The sequence below is a fragment of the Argiope bruennichi genome, chromosome 3 (genome assembly GCF_947563725.1).
Source record: "Argiope bruennichi chromosome 3, qqArgBrue1.1, whole genome shotgun sequence".
In the NCBI taxonomy this organism is placed as follows: domain Eukaryota; kingdom Metazoa; phylum Arthropoda; class Arachnida; order Araneae; family Araneidae; genus Argiope; species Argiope bruennichi.
Genome location: NC_079153.1, coordinates 102,861,454 through 102,877,894, shown reverse-complemented (window position 1 = coordinate 102,877,894; position 16,441 = coordinate 102,861,454).

Genomic DNA, 16,441 nt, shown 5'->3' with positions numbered 1-16,441 from the left:
TTAAAATTTATTAATATAACAGATAAAATTTACTATATATACTATAAACTGCAGAAATAAAGTGCTTCGCTAAAACTAAAGAAATTAATTCCTTGTAATATATCGTGTCATTTTATCGTCGTTATATAATATTGATATTTTCAGCATCTTATTTTCATTATTTGCATTAAATTGTATTTTTGGTTGAATATTCTTCTATATCTTCCTTTATTCAAATTTTCTCTTCAGTATTATATAATATTATTCTGTTTGGACATCCTGCTCTCTTCCTATTTTCCAAAATCTTTCAATTTATGCTGCTAATAGATTTTTGGCTAATAATTAAATTTTTACACATAATAATAATTAACAATTATATAAATAAAAGCTAACTTTTTATACAGAATAGCTAATATATTTATGACTAATAGTTAAACTTGCATGATAAAGAGCTAATAAATTTATTCTTTCTAAAAATATATGATCTGTGATGTTTTTGTTTAATCAAAATTGATGCGTATCTTCCTTTATTCAAATTTTCTATTCAGTATTAAATAATATTATTCTGTTTGGACATCCTGTTCTCTTCCTATTTTCCAGAATCCTTCAATTTATGCTGATAATAGATTTTTGGGTAATAATTAAATTTTTATACAGAATAATAATTAACAATTATATAACTAAAAGCTAACTTTTTATACAGAATAGCTAATATATTTATGACTAATAGTTAAACTTGCATGATAAAGAGCTAATATATTTATGGCTAATAGTTAAACTTGCATGATAAAGAGCTAATAAATTTATTCTTTTTAAAAATATATGATCTGTGATGTTTTTGTTTAATCAAAATTGATGCGTATCTTCCTTTATTCAAATTTTCTCTTCAGTATTATATAATATTATTCTGTTTGGACATCCTGCTCTCTTCCTATTTTCCAGAATCCTTTCATTTATACCGCTAATAGATTTTTGGTTAATAATTAAATTTTTATACAGAATAAAAACTAACAATTATATAAGTAAAAGCTAACTTTTTATACAGAATAGCTAATATATTTATGACTAATAGTTAAACTTGCATGATAAAGAGCTAATATATTTATGGCTAATAGTTAAACTTGCATGATAAAGAGCTAATAAATTTATTCTTTTTAAAAATATATGATCTGTGATGTTTTTGTTTAATCAAAATTGATGCGTATCTTCCTTTATTCAAATTTTCTCTTCAGTATTATATAATATTATTCTGTTTGGACATCCTTCTCTCTTCCTATTTTCCAGAATCCTTTCATTTATACCGCTAATAGATTTTTGGTTAATAATTAAATTTTTATACAGAATAAAAACTAACAATTATATAAGTAAAAGCTAACTTTTTATACAGAATAGCTAATAGATTTATGACTAATAGTTAAATTTGAGTGATAAAGAGCTAATACATTTATTCTTTCTAAAAATATATGATCTGTGATGTTTTTGTTGAATCAAAATTGATTCAGTACACTCTTTTTATGATTACAATAAATATATAAATACATTAAGCTAAAGACATATCAGATATAATTAAACAAACAATGACAATGCCTAAAAAGTGAGAAAGGAAGTTTTGAATGAAACTATAGTAAGAATATCACATTATTTTTATTATGGCTTTCTTGATAGTATATCGAATTGAAGAAACATAAGTTAATCTTTTAGAAACTGCTTTAACACATCATATATATGCATCTCATTATATATATATATATAATACATCATATATAAAATTACAATTAAAAAACGAAACTATAGCTTTACCGAACAAATATGATAATCGAGCGAAAATTAGAGCTTCATTTTCTTTAAAAATAATTCTAATTTTCTAATTTTGCGAAAACATGATAGTTAATAAATTTGCACTGATTAGTTAGTGGCAAACGGAAATGGCCGGTAATGAAAAGTACGTTTTAATGTGTCCTTTTTTTCTTTTTTCATTCAAGGTATACAACAGTGATTCAGTTTTTATGCGGAATAAGTAGAGATTTTAAACTGATTCAGTCTAAAATATAACTATCTCATTTATTATAATGGGATAGAGAATGCTATAAATTTCTATGATTTCACGCAAAGGTTCTTCTTTGATAAGTGACTTCATGTATAGATTCATGTATTGTCGAAATTTAGTTTTTTTCAGTCCTTTTGACCCTTTGGTATTTTCAACTAAGTATCACCAGCTTTTATTTTTAAAATGACAAAAACACCAATTTTTAAAGTTTGTTACAAGTAGCACATGAATTGACACGTATGAAAATTAAATTGTAAAATTAATGAAAAAATGAAATCAGAATCAAGCTTAAATGAATACATTCTGATCATTAATGGTTTGAGTTTGTAAATAGTTTTATTTGATTGAAATAAAAAGATCAAACATTAAATTTGATTCATGACTTTTCATGATTGCGAATTATGAAAAAAAAGTATAATAAGCAGTGACATATTACTGCATGGAGTAGATTATTTCTGTATGGTTGGATATTTATTCTAATAGCTATGTTGGTTTTAAAAAATCATTTGTAACTGTAAAGTGATAAATCATTTTGGAAATTCTGATCACAGGCTAGAGCTATTCAGAGATCATTAAACAAATGATCTCTGAAAATGAAGCAACAATGAAAAAAAAATTAAAGTAGCAACTCTGAAAGAATGAGTTAATATGATAATAGTATTAAAATAGCTTGTAAATTAAGGGATTAAAAACAATTTTTCGGAAGTCTACTTGAAACCATGGCTTATTAAAAGAAAGAAAGGTTGATATTCTGAGCTAAACCATCTTTTTTTCTTCTTTTAAATCAATATATTTAGGAAAGAATACTTTCACAGTAAATTTAAAAAGTAACAATTTTTTTTTATTTTTCATTTTTTAAAATATGATAACAGCTGAAAGTGACAAAACATACGTATTTTTTCACGGATATATTCAATTCAGCTGTTTTTACTTAACTACTAATTTTATATTATGACAATATAGATGATTTTATACGTTTCAAATGATGCCAGCAATATTCTGCTTCTCCTGTGCCAATTTAGGGCAAGCGGAGTATTGCAGTTGTTGAAACATTTAAAGCAATAAGAAAAGGAAAAAAATTGAAACATAGAACAGTCACGAATCACAGAAATAACCAAGCAAAAAACGATAAAGAATGATTTCAGATGATAAATAAGCTGGATCTATGCACCATAACAAATTCTCTCACCCATTGAACAATTTGGCTAGAATGTTTGGTCCATTAATTATGTTTTCATGATAGTCATTTATACATTAATAGCTAATAGCGATATTCCTTATCTAAAGGATCTATTTACGATTTCTATGTAGTAGATTACTAACATAAAATCATAATTGATCGTAATCCCACATTTTCACTTAAATCTCTGCATTTCTTCAGAGAAAACAATATTCAATTAAAAGACCGTAAATAAAATCGCAGGAAAAAAAATTAAAAAAAAAAACGGAATCGTTTTTTTTTATTTACAAACATTTTCTTTCAGGAACAAAATTCAGCTCTTTCATACAAATCCTGATTCTATGAAAGAATGTCCGATACAATGGACATTTTGGGGTGGCATTACACCAGTGATGCTATTTTGCATTCTTTCTGATTCTGAGTATCAAACATATTCTCGTTCTAACTTGGGAATATGGGGAGAATGATTCCATCTTATTTTTGATTCTTTTCATTTGATTAGTTGTTGTCCAGCTGTCATTCTTTTATTCGATTAGTTGTCGTACAGCTGTCGCTCTTTTCATTTGATTATTTGACACACTCATCTTTCGTTCTTTTAATCTAAACCCTCCTAAATTTACCTTCGTGTTAGTCAAATTTGAATATAAATATAAGTAAACTGAACTTAACTATATGATATTCCACAGAAACAAGCAGACTTAGCACAATCAACATTCTGAAAGATTTTAAACTAAATCCGTTTCATTCTATTAATATGCATTTCATTTCATATAAATAGAAAATAAACTTTCTTTTGATAATTTTTTTTCCCCATTAGTGGCCATTCCATTATGTTTCAAAGCCACCGAATTCCACTTCAAGGTTTTTATAAATAATCATAAAGCTGATATAAATATATCTTCAATTTCACTCATTGTGCATTTTTAACAAGAAAAAATTATTTAAATGCTTGCCTTTTATGCAAAATGAGAAATACTTCTGCATTTTCATTTAGTTCCACTGACAGAAGTTTTATATATTTTAGCATGCTTTTAAATCAGTTATAATTTCATTTGCACTTTATAATTCGTTTAAAAGTCAGATAATGGATATTTTTTAATTGCAGTTTAGGAAGATATCGCATATTTTATATCATGGAAATGATATCCCTGATGTAACCTCCTTTTGCATTACCAACCTTATGTCCTATTACAAAAATTATTTCTTTCTTGAGTATCTTACTTATAATTTAAATTCTGTAAATGGCCATTAGTTATATCGTAAATAAATATAAGCAATGTAAAAATGAATTGAGCAATTCCTTTTACATCGTCGCCACTACGAATTGTAATGCAATCATTCACCCATCAATGTGATAAAAAGATGTTTTTGCAACAAGCAATGTAATTTTTAATGAAAGTACATTATTTAAAATACACCATTATATCATAAGACGAACCAATATATACATAACAATAAAATAAATGTCACGACATTTCTGAAATTCAATCTACCGCTAAAATGAGAGAAGCCGCCACAGAACACCTACGTCATTCCTTATGACATTCTAAAAGTTCAAAAGACTAGTTTCAAGGGAAATGATGAAAATTAAGAAAAGTTGATGGAAAGAAAGAACGAAAAATAAATAACGCAACAATCATTGCGCTGGGTATAATTGAAGTTTCGAGAAATTTTTTTCCCTAGACGATCCATGGTACATATATCAAAAGAAACGATGAGTAGAAACAAACTGCAGATAAGGCAGTATACCGAAGATCGAACGCTTTCCGGAGTTTTTATTTACTCTAGGTAAGAAAGCAACAATTCCTGGCGGATCTGAGTATTTTGATATGAAATGACAGTTAAGTGTCCTGGAACGATCGATTTCCATCATGATCGTGTCGATTGCGAGAAGCAAGTTACCTAAATAAATAAACCATGAGAGTAGCCTTTTGTTAATAACTGATCATTGAGGGGTTACATATAAACTGCATATTTTTAAATTTAGGTCAATGATTGCAATTTTGATAATGTATTGAAGAATAATTTATCTCGATATGAAATGATATTGATGGCAGAATATAATTAAAAAATGTTGATTTGAAAAAAATGTTGAGGGTCAATATTAAAAACCGAATGCATTACTTTTTAAATTAAATTATTGGAAATTTATTTAGTACATTTACAACATTTAAACTGATTTCTTAAATCGTACAAAGAATACAGGACTAAGGTGGAACTTATAATAATCTCTTCAAAATTCTATACCAATGCAGAGACTTGCATTTTATTTAAGAAATCTACTACTAGATAGATAATATAGCTAATAAGCCCTGTTCCGATGTGGGCCTTTGTGATCTAATAGCTTAAATTCAGTATTCCATTTCATCAGGTTGCAGATGAGTATAGGCTACAGAAGAATTTACGATTTATTTTATGGGATTGAAATTTAGATCTTGAGAAGGCCAGCCTTATTTTTTAACATCTGTATCAACAAATTAGCTAAACATAATTAGCAATATCTAAACACATACATGTTCATATTGAAACAAAAATGTGTCCTTTCCAAAAGACTCCCATGACGTATAATGTCCAATAAAAGCTAGTTTACAATGGTCCATATCTATAGCAGTGTTTACCATATATCTATTCCTAGAATGACGTGCAATTCCTCGCTTAAACCTTTCAAGAACTGGATGGCAGTTTTCCCCATAGAGTATGAATTTCCACTTGAGCAACGAAAACTTGAGATTCAATTCATCACTTTGTCAGTATAACGGAAAAAATTCATTTTATAGCAATCAAATCCTTTCTGGAAATATTCCGATAAATGTGAAAATACGAAAGTGCTTCGATACTTTTGATCATACAGTGTACATAATAATTTAACAAATCTTAAATATGATATTTATTTATTTATTAAATGTTTGATTTATATCTGATAAAATACAATAATACCTTAAAAATATTAACCTTCCGAACAAACTGATTTAAATTCTTTTTAATCAGTGATGACAGAATTTTGAAGAAAACTTACGATTTCTTTAAAGATTTACTCTTGGGTTTTATTTCTAAATTCTAAAATAATAGACTCATTGGGAGAAAATACGCTTCTCATAAGTTGATATTCTTAAAATTTTCAAGAACAAAAAGCAATCATATAAAACTGTTCTGGGTTCCAGGGACTACTTTTGAGAATCTAAATTATTGAGCGATAAACTATTAACATCTGAAATACGACAATTTTTATCTCATTGAACTATAGCTTCGGGAAACATTGCTTTGAACAATAAACTATTTATGACTTTTCTAGAATGCTATTTCCTTTATATATGCATTTTATGTCCACTTCAAGTATTATATTTTTAGATTATGAGTGTTATTGGAATTTGTGTATCTCAAGGGTCAAATTGGTTGTAATGTTATTGCGTTTTGCAGCTTTCTACAGAATATAATATTTTGTATTTATATTTCAAGAGAGAATGTGTTTTAGTTTAACATGGTTATTGATATCATTTACTTATCATAATTTTCTTATCAATTTAATGATTACTTAGGAAAATTGATGTTAGATATTTATAAAATAATCAATGGAAATGGTCTCTCTGAAACGTTCTCGCCTTTTTCTAAAAATGTACTTTTGTATTAACAATATATAGTAAGTCTGTTTAGAGTAAGATATTTTGCGATTAATCGAGGGTGAGAACCATATCTAGGTAATATAAAATCGAATGTGTGCTTTTGACACCTTTTATTTCCCTCTCAATTAAAATCAAAGTTTGACACAGAACTAGAACTGTAGTCACAAAATCACATACTAATCATCAAATATTTCAGACTTACCAATGTTGAGTTACCACAGATCGACAGAACGGCCAATCCCTTGCCTTATTTGTTTCCAGATTGTTGCATATCTACACTTTAAAGGCAAAAATTATTTCTGTAGTTATAGTGCTAAATTTTATTTGGGCATATGGAGCGGGAGACAGAGATTTAGAGTTCATTTCAATAGCCCAAATTCATTAATCAATCCAAAAACGTTTTTGAATTAGAGTGTTTATACAAACAGAGAGACACATTTCCAATTTATGCTCTTTGGATCCATGGAGACCCTGAAAGGTGTAGATTCTTTATAATTTCGATCCGATTGCTTTGATTATTACGACATATGAGAAGTGAATGAGATCTTTTAACATAGATCAATGTTGTTGCTGTGAAAGATTCCATAATTCGAAATTTGAAAGGAACATTTTCTTAAAAAGAAAAATATCAAATGTATATAAAATATATGTAATGAGAGTATATTTTTGAAAGGGAGGAATAAATTAGGAATATCTTAAATAATATCTATTTTTTTGTAGCTCAAACTACTAAAATATCACACACTAATTCATCACTATGTTTAATCCCATTTGAATTTCAAATTGAAACAAAATTGTAATATCTTTCAAAAGTAATTTTGTAGAAGTCTATATTTTCAAAATCTATTCATTTGGATATTTGCACATGATTGATGCATTTTGTTGATATAATATTTTTTAGAGGAATTCGATTTCAATATATTAAAAGTATTTTATCTTATCTTCCAAACCTAGCACAAAACACCTCTGTTCGGAGTATATTTGAATAATAAAGTAGTTCATATAGCTATATATTAACAAAATCAGTTCAAAGATCAAAACTATAAATATATGTAATTCTTCCCGCCTTTATATCCAATGACCGTAAATTATTTTATGCCCGATGGCATGCGTTTTAAGTATGAAGTTTGAAATCATGAACCCTTCTTACTACACCCATCACACATATGAATATTTATTTAAAAAAAATTTTTTCTCATAATGTTAAGCATTCAAGTATGAGACTTACTGTAATTCTAAATATGGTATTAACATTCCAAGATTAGTTTCTAACTGTAATATAACAAGACAAATAAGAATATTGATCAAATTTTCATAAATGATTTTAAAATTATTTGATACTCAGAGGTTGACTTATTTTGCTTGAGATAATGGCTCAACTAAGGATTTTACTAAAACTTTTCCTTATATAAAAGGACTTAACTTTTGGGCCTTAGTTGGTAAAATGCAGATTTTGGGTGCATTTTAATTAACTTATGTATCACCTTAATTATCAAATTAAATATAACATTATAAAATATAGGCGCAACACCTCTTGTGATACTATAAAAGAAACCCTTAATTTAATAATTCACAATAAATCATCTGCTTTAATGTAATAAATTATCTGACCCAGTGGTTGATACAAGAATTTCAGAAATGAAATATTGCTATTTTCATTCTTAATTCAATTTAAATAACCATATTTGTTGTTACTATCTAATTTCAAAACAAATCAGAGTGATATATAGCATACGTGAACTATATAAATGAAATTTCAGGAGAATTTGGATCTCTTTTCATCCGAGCAGATTTCATATTACATGGCTATTTTCAGATATTCTTCATGTGAGTTGAATATTAAATGCATCAACATATATGCTGCTTTTTTGCATGGACAATAAATTTGTTTGTAAAAGTAATTGATAATTGTGCAAAGATGAATACAGGTTTGTTTTTCCAGATTTCATATCCTCTTTCACCAGCTGAAAAGAAAAATCAAACCAGATCCTAGTGACTCATGTTATTCTAAGAGAATAAGCAAGTAAAACATAATTACGTGCGAAATACTTCCTGGAAATTTTCAGGGCAGATTAAAGACTATTATATATTTATCAAAACAAAATAATCATTTTTTTTGTTTTTTTAGAAAGAGTGAGTTTTTCTTAGGATCGGTCCGATTATTTTTTTATTATTTTATACATATGTGAAATAGTATCCCTTTTTATAAATAGTACAAATTATTACAAATAAAATATTTGTATTTCTGCTGTTAAGCATTTAATGATTACAGGTGCCATTATCAATCAAAATTTCCTCTTAAACTAATATAAAAAAATGTCATTTCTATATCATAGCAAGTTATTCATATGGATGATTCATTTAGGACAAAGGATTTCTATTTGTATCAAACTTATCTTTTGTCACCACTATTTTTTCATTTGATAAATTGGTATCCAAATATAATTTCATAAAAACTTATATCAAGAGATTCGTTAGCATATTATTAACTCCTCTTTCGTAATTTTTCTATCGATTCAAAAATCTGAATTATGTGAATAGAATAAATTAGCATAAAAGAACCATGATGTGAATTTAAATGCATAAAATGAAATATCTGAAGTCATGTGAATGGTATGAAAAATAGAATCATTTTTCTATGTTTTTCTTTTTTAAGAGTCCCGTAAGAATCTTACAATAATTTTTAATTATCTGGGAGAAATATAAATAAAATATTATTATATAAATATTTAATGACTCACTTAAACATTTTTAGAATTCGTTATAAAAAGTACTTGATGTCAAAATTTTCACTCTGAAGTTTTTTTCTTAAAATGTATGTCATTAAGGGAAATTTATTTTGGCGATTGTGACAATTTGAAAAAACCAAAATGATAATGACCCACTTATTAAGATGCTTAGGGTTTTTTTTTTATTTGCTATCAAGCTGAAGCATTTTGAAACTTTTTTCAAAATATGGATTTGCATTATTTTTGGGAAATTTCTTCTTTGATATATTATTGAAAAATATTTCAAATCAGATAAAAATTATTACAGTATCAAAAATATTTAAAAATACAACCTCTTAAAATATGGAAAATTTAATGAGTCTTTTTTGTTAAATGAAGATTTTTATTTTGAGCCTGCATTATCATAGAAATTAAGTAGCAGAAAAAAGAAGATGATTGAAACAATATATTTAATTTTTTAAACATATTAATGAGACACGCTGAAAATATTTGGTGGAACGTGTTACACTTTTTAAGAAACATATCGGAACATTTTTATATTTTCGATTTCAAAATTATTTTCTTCAATTTCGATTTCAAATTTATTTATGAATGCGATTATATTACTTTGAATTTCTTCATTCCAATATAAATTTTATATTTTTGAATATACTCTTGTCAAATTAAAACTATACGCACCATAACTATTGCATAGTTATTCAAATATTGTAATTTATTTTAAAACCTTATATCATAGAAATTTAACAGACATATGTTGTTGTTAATTCCGCAGTAAATTAACCATTAAGAATAGAAATATATTTGAAGGGATTTTATTAAACTTCGTATAAGATCCTACAAATATATTTAATTTGAAATAATTCAAGTAACATTTTCAACTCGAAGAAGAATACACTTTTTGGTAATTTACCACCTATATTTTAAATTACTCATTTTAAAGCTTTCCATTTGATTTTTGTCAGATTTACTTTCTTTGCTGTTTGTTGTTTAGCTGTGAATGTTTTTGTTTAATAATAAAAGAAAATCACTATTTATTATTTTTATTAATTTTTTGATAAAAGAAATTATATTTGCTGGAATTTCCGAAAATAAAATTATATAAAACTAGAGTAAGATTTTTTTAAAAAAAAATTTAAAACTATGATTTTGGTAATTCACAATTTTTATTTTAGATTTCAAAGTTCAATTTTATTAACATGACTTTTAGATATAGCTAATAGTTTCCATTCAAATTTTCATGTGTTATAATAAAAGAACTTGATAATTCATAGAATGCTATTACATCTCATTCAAGTTTAGCACAAATTATCCTAAAATTCTCTATAAACAGGCACTTAAAGTAATATTAAACGGCATTTCTTTATTTCTTTAGATTTATTTTTATTTACAGGAAATATAAAAAGTAACAGCTTACGTAATTTAAAGTTAGAAAATAAAAACAAATTGGAATTTCAGGCTGCTGAGCTGAATCGAGTCTGATTAATACTAGCCTTTTTTTGTTATATGTTATTTTATTAATTTTTCTTCAAATAGAGTGCTTCCTATTGAAGTCCTATACTCCCTCTTAAATTCAGAATTCAGTTGTGGTTTTGTGTGTTTGAGTGTAATAAAATGGACATGCTCTACGCCACGAGGGTGCTTATAGATGTAAATTGTGGTAAATGCGGTATTATCATTCCTATATCAAAATTGCAAGTTAGTAGGAGAAATGTTCAATGATAATGTTGTAAATCCCCATCAATTTATTGTAAAAGAATGTTATAAACATTTATATTAAAAAAAGGTATAGTTATTTGTCCGAAATTTCAGATTTGCAATTCTAGGGAAGCATGGAGTAAATGTTATGTGTTGGACATTGATGGATTTCTAATCGGAATTCCTGTGGAATTATGTTCTCCTATTCCAGGGATGGCGAACCAGTGGCACGCGTGCCATCGATGGCACGCGACACAATATTTTGGGCACGCAGACAATCAAAACGGTTTGCATTTCACGGTTTCCAAAACGACTTGCATGAGACTTCATTTGATAAACTGAATTTGTCCCAATTCGATTGTTTATAAATCGAAGAATTTGAAATGCAACTGATTGATTTCTAGTCTAGTTCAATGCGGATTCAAAAATTTATTGAAACCAGGAAAAAGTTTGAATTTATTAAAACAGAAAGGTTAACAAGCAATATAAGTAAAAAGGCTAGTAACGAAATTTTGAAAACATGGAATTCGATTCAAACATTTAACTGTTTGAGGAAGCTGGTTCATTCTATTTTAAGCATATTTTCATCTATACCTGCGAGTCATTTTCAGAGATGATTAACATTATTAAAGATTCTCTCAGAAACCGTTGGGCAGATGACTTCAATTCAGCGGGCATTCTGAACATTTTACAATTCTAATATACGTTATTTGTCATCTAATCTCATTCATCATCTAATTAATGTTACTTTAATTTGAAACATTTGCTAACACAAAGTGTAAAACGTATTTTTACGTAGTAAATAAAATGTTTTGGGTTGTTAGTATTCAATTTTATTATTTTCCCAATAATCACAGGCCTAAATTATTTCACGGCACGTCTATACCTCATTAGACATTTCTTTAGAAAAAAATGGCACAGGGATCCATAAAGGTTTGCCACCCCTGTCCTACTCACAAGACATTTATTGCAAAGCAGTGCCTGATGGATACATTCCGGTAATAAATAATCTGACGATGGTTTCACAAAGGGCCTACATATATTTCCATATTGGGTGCAAATATTGCAAACCATCTTCTAAAAATTACTGATGTTTGTGAAAGCGTATCACCTGATATACTAAGAGGGTCACATCGTGAAATTCAAGCAAACGCACTAGGCTAAAGGAAAGGAAAGGAAAGGAAAGGAAAGTGAATACTGGAAAGATGTCTTTATTACTTATATTTTTTAGGAATATTTCGACAGAATTACAGAATAATATTAAAAATCACGAGTAATTATATTTTTAGTATCCTGCTCTTATCATTAACGTAGATATTTTTTTCTGCACTAAATCGATCATCTATCATCATCATGCTATGCATTTTTTTCCCTTTCTCATAATACCACATGGGGTTACCCATATATGGGGATGAGTAGTTTTCTGTGTTACGATGATGGGTGGTTCGTGTTATCCTGGTGAGTATAGGGATGGTTCTACTCACAAGAAAAGGTTGGCTAAGCCCTACCAATGATCAGAGGTGCCTCCTATGGGAGAGAATGTAAGTCGCGGTGCGGTCCTTAAAAATCAATCTTAATTCCCCCACCCCCAATACTGTCGCAGAGTCCTCATCATTCAGTTTTTTTCGAATTCCCTAGGGTGGGGTTGAGAAGCCATTTTTTGTTATTCTGTCTCGTATCATTCTCAAGATTGGAATAGTAATTCCACAGTTTGCCACCAGGTGGCATATTATGTAGTCTCATCACATAATGTTTAAATAATTTATTATAATTGGGTGCCATTTTTTGAACCATAACTGAAATCGCTTGAATTTAAGAGGATTTACTTTGTGTAGTCTCTATTTATTGTATTAATTCCATCTTCTTTTATATTTTCTTTAATTTTCAAATTAATTTTAAATATATAATTAAAAGACGTTTAATTTAGATATCAATGGTAGACATTTTAAAGTTTGAATTGTTTTCATATAACAATGAGAAAGACATTAGGTTCAAGTCGTTATGCGTAATCTAAAAACAATATCAATTAGCAATCAATAATCAATATACTTCAAATCTTAATTCAATTAAAGAAATTAGCTAATTCTGATAGCAAAACTTTGCAAAATATTAAATTAATTTCCATATTAATTTAATATTTTGCCCATTTCCCATATATACATATTAAATTAATCTCCCCAAATATTTTCTATATCTCGTTATTTCTATTGTAATAATTTTTACGAGTTAAACCAACAGAAAATATACACCTTGTAGAATGCCTGATCATAATTTTGAAATTGACGAATATGATGAATCAATATAATTATTACATTATTTTCTTTATATTTTAAAAATTCATTTTATTTTATTAGGGTGATTTTCATAAAAAAATCTATATTAATTTTTTTAAGTATTATATATTAAAATATTTTCTTATTATAATAGAAGTAATAGTTTTTCTTTCAAATAAATTTTTAGATTATATTTAGATGCCATTTTGATTTTTCAATACTTTTGGATTTCTCTGTTTAGAAGATTTCATATCAGAATCATTCACTAAAGTGAGTTACATATAGACAACATATGTATTTTCTTATTCATTACATTCACAATTTTCTTTTACAGCTATGCATAATACAAATGTCATATTAGATAATCTATTATCTTGCACAGAACTTGTTTTATCTAACTCAGCAATTTTTTGCTCATTATTCAAAAACACAGTTCAAATTACAAGTTTACAATTGCAGAGAAAAGGGACTCGTTAGAAAGTATATATTCTTCTTTTTTTATTTTTTTCCATCCAAAATCAGTACTAGTAACAAAGTTGTTAATTTTTCTTTTTAAATGAAATAATTATTCCGATTAAAATATTTTGGTTGGAATCTTTGTTTCTGAACTATATACTGTGCGTGCGTGTGTACGTATGTGTGTAATTTAAAATTACTTCATTTAAAATTCTGAGATTTTTTATTTGTATCAAATAATTAAAATTTTCAATTTGTATAAGACACATATTGAAATTGTACAAAAACAATCCGAAATATTTCCAATTTTGATTATTAGGTTGATTGCAAAAGGAATGATTTTTTAAAAATATTTCCTTATAATTAATTGAGATAAGAGAGCGATTCTCTTTCATTTAAAAGGCACTTTGATAAATTTAATCGCTCTTTTAATAAAACATTATTTTTTCTTTTATTTAGTTTTATTATATAACTAAATCTATAAAATGTGAATTCCTATGCTAAAACTTTAAATTAATACAGTTATTTTCAAATCTAATACAAAGTTAAATGCTATTGGCGGCAATCTTTACTTTTTCTAAAATATGGAGACTTCCATAAAGAAAAAGTTAAACATCTATTTGCTGGTATTCGATAAGTTATCATTACATACATATATACAATGCTTTTCAATATTTCATAAATTTAATTAGAGAATATGAAGTCAGTATATGTAAAATGATTTATGCTTTTATAGCTTGAAATATAAATTAATATTGAATATTTCATCAGCAATAAATGTATCCTATAATTTTGATTTATATGTATATATGCATATTTATTTTATTATTTAAGTTATATTTTATTTCATTTTTAACTGTTGCATTTCAATTAAGTCTTTAGAATTTGTAATAATAAAATTTAATTCCAATGTCGGAATAAAAACTATTTAATTAATTTCAGTTTTTGAAAAAAATTAATTAATATTTAAATAAAAATAAAAATTTGCAAAACTAACTTTTGAATTCTAAGGTAATCATCTTTAGGGAAATGGACTTTTGAAAGATGCAAAAGTGCAAAAAATTAAATCTTCTTTTAATTATACATCAATAAATTATATATTTACATTCAACTAAAACATAATTATGTTTTAGTTCAATTTTTAATGAAATGAGTAATGAAGGGCTTAGGAAAAATTGTTTTAATTACTTTTTATCAAAATGATTTTCTAATTAGATTTAAATAATTTTGAATGTTCCAAAAGAAATTAATTTTGATAGAATTGCATAAAATTAATAATGAAGATTTCAATTAAAAAATAAAAGAAAACTGGGAATGCATTTTATGTTTCTAGTTTTTTCAGGCATTTAAAAGTCGATTTTAGTTCAAAAACATAAAAGTCTTATGAAAATTCAGTGCGAGTGATAAAAATAATTTTAATAAATTGATGTTTAATTGGGATTGCAAAAGCATACACAAGTTTTTTCCAAAGAAATTATACGGTATAACAAAGAAAAAATAATAAAATATTTTTTGGAATAGTTTGAAATTTTTAAGCAACTATACATTTTTTGAATTTTAAAAATAATATATTTCGATTTAAAGAGTTTTTTAAACAAATATATATTTGTGCAAGAAAAATTTGATACTCCTTAAGGAATAATTCGTAATAGTGCCTAATATAGTCCATCGTCAACTTAATGCAATCAAAATAAATAAATAATAAAAATATTAATAAATCCTATGCACCTTGAAGAAAATTAAAGAATACCTTATTACAAACTTGTAAATGATTTATCTATATCAAAAGTATATTTTGATTAGCTTGGTGGATGGTGATTTTTATTTTATTCATATGTAAAAACTTTCTATAAATTTATATCGAATTATTGTTATCTCATATTTAATTTCCAAAGCTAAATATGAATTGTATCAAACGTTGAAGTGTATTTTACGCGACAGAAAAGTACAAATAAAATGTAAAGGTAAAAATTTAATTCTCTTTTATAACAAAGATTATTCAAGAAATAGAAGTCAAGAATGCTGAATAGATATAAATCATAATTAATCATTTGGATTCGCTAGTTATAATCACAATCATTAATTTGTTATTCCACAAAAAATGTAATCAGTCTCCAGACATAACACTAATACATTTCTAAGCATGCAACACTAAAGTATTTATAAGCAGGTGACTGTCACTCGTTTCAGCATGCTGAGATTCCCAAAGCAAATACAGGGTTATCAGACTCCAATAGCAGAAATATACTTTATCCTGAATATACTTTCGTGTTTCAACATTAATATCGAATAATGATTAATTTCTTTTATAAAAATTTAAAGTGCATTGGTTTAATTCCTGATTTCCTAAGCTTTATGGCAATCCATAATTAGATTTGAGTTTATTTAGGTACAAATCGAATTTTTGCTGGAAGCATTTAAACTTACTGAAATAGTAATCGTTTGGGAATGTCAAAATGTAT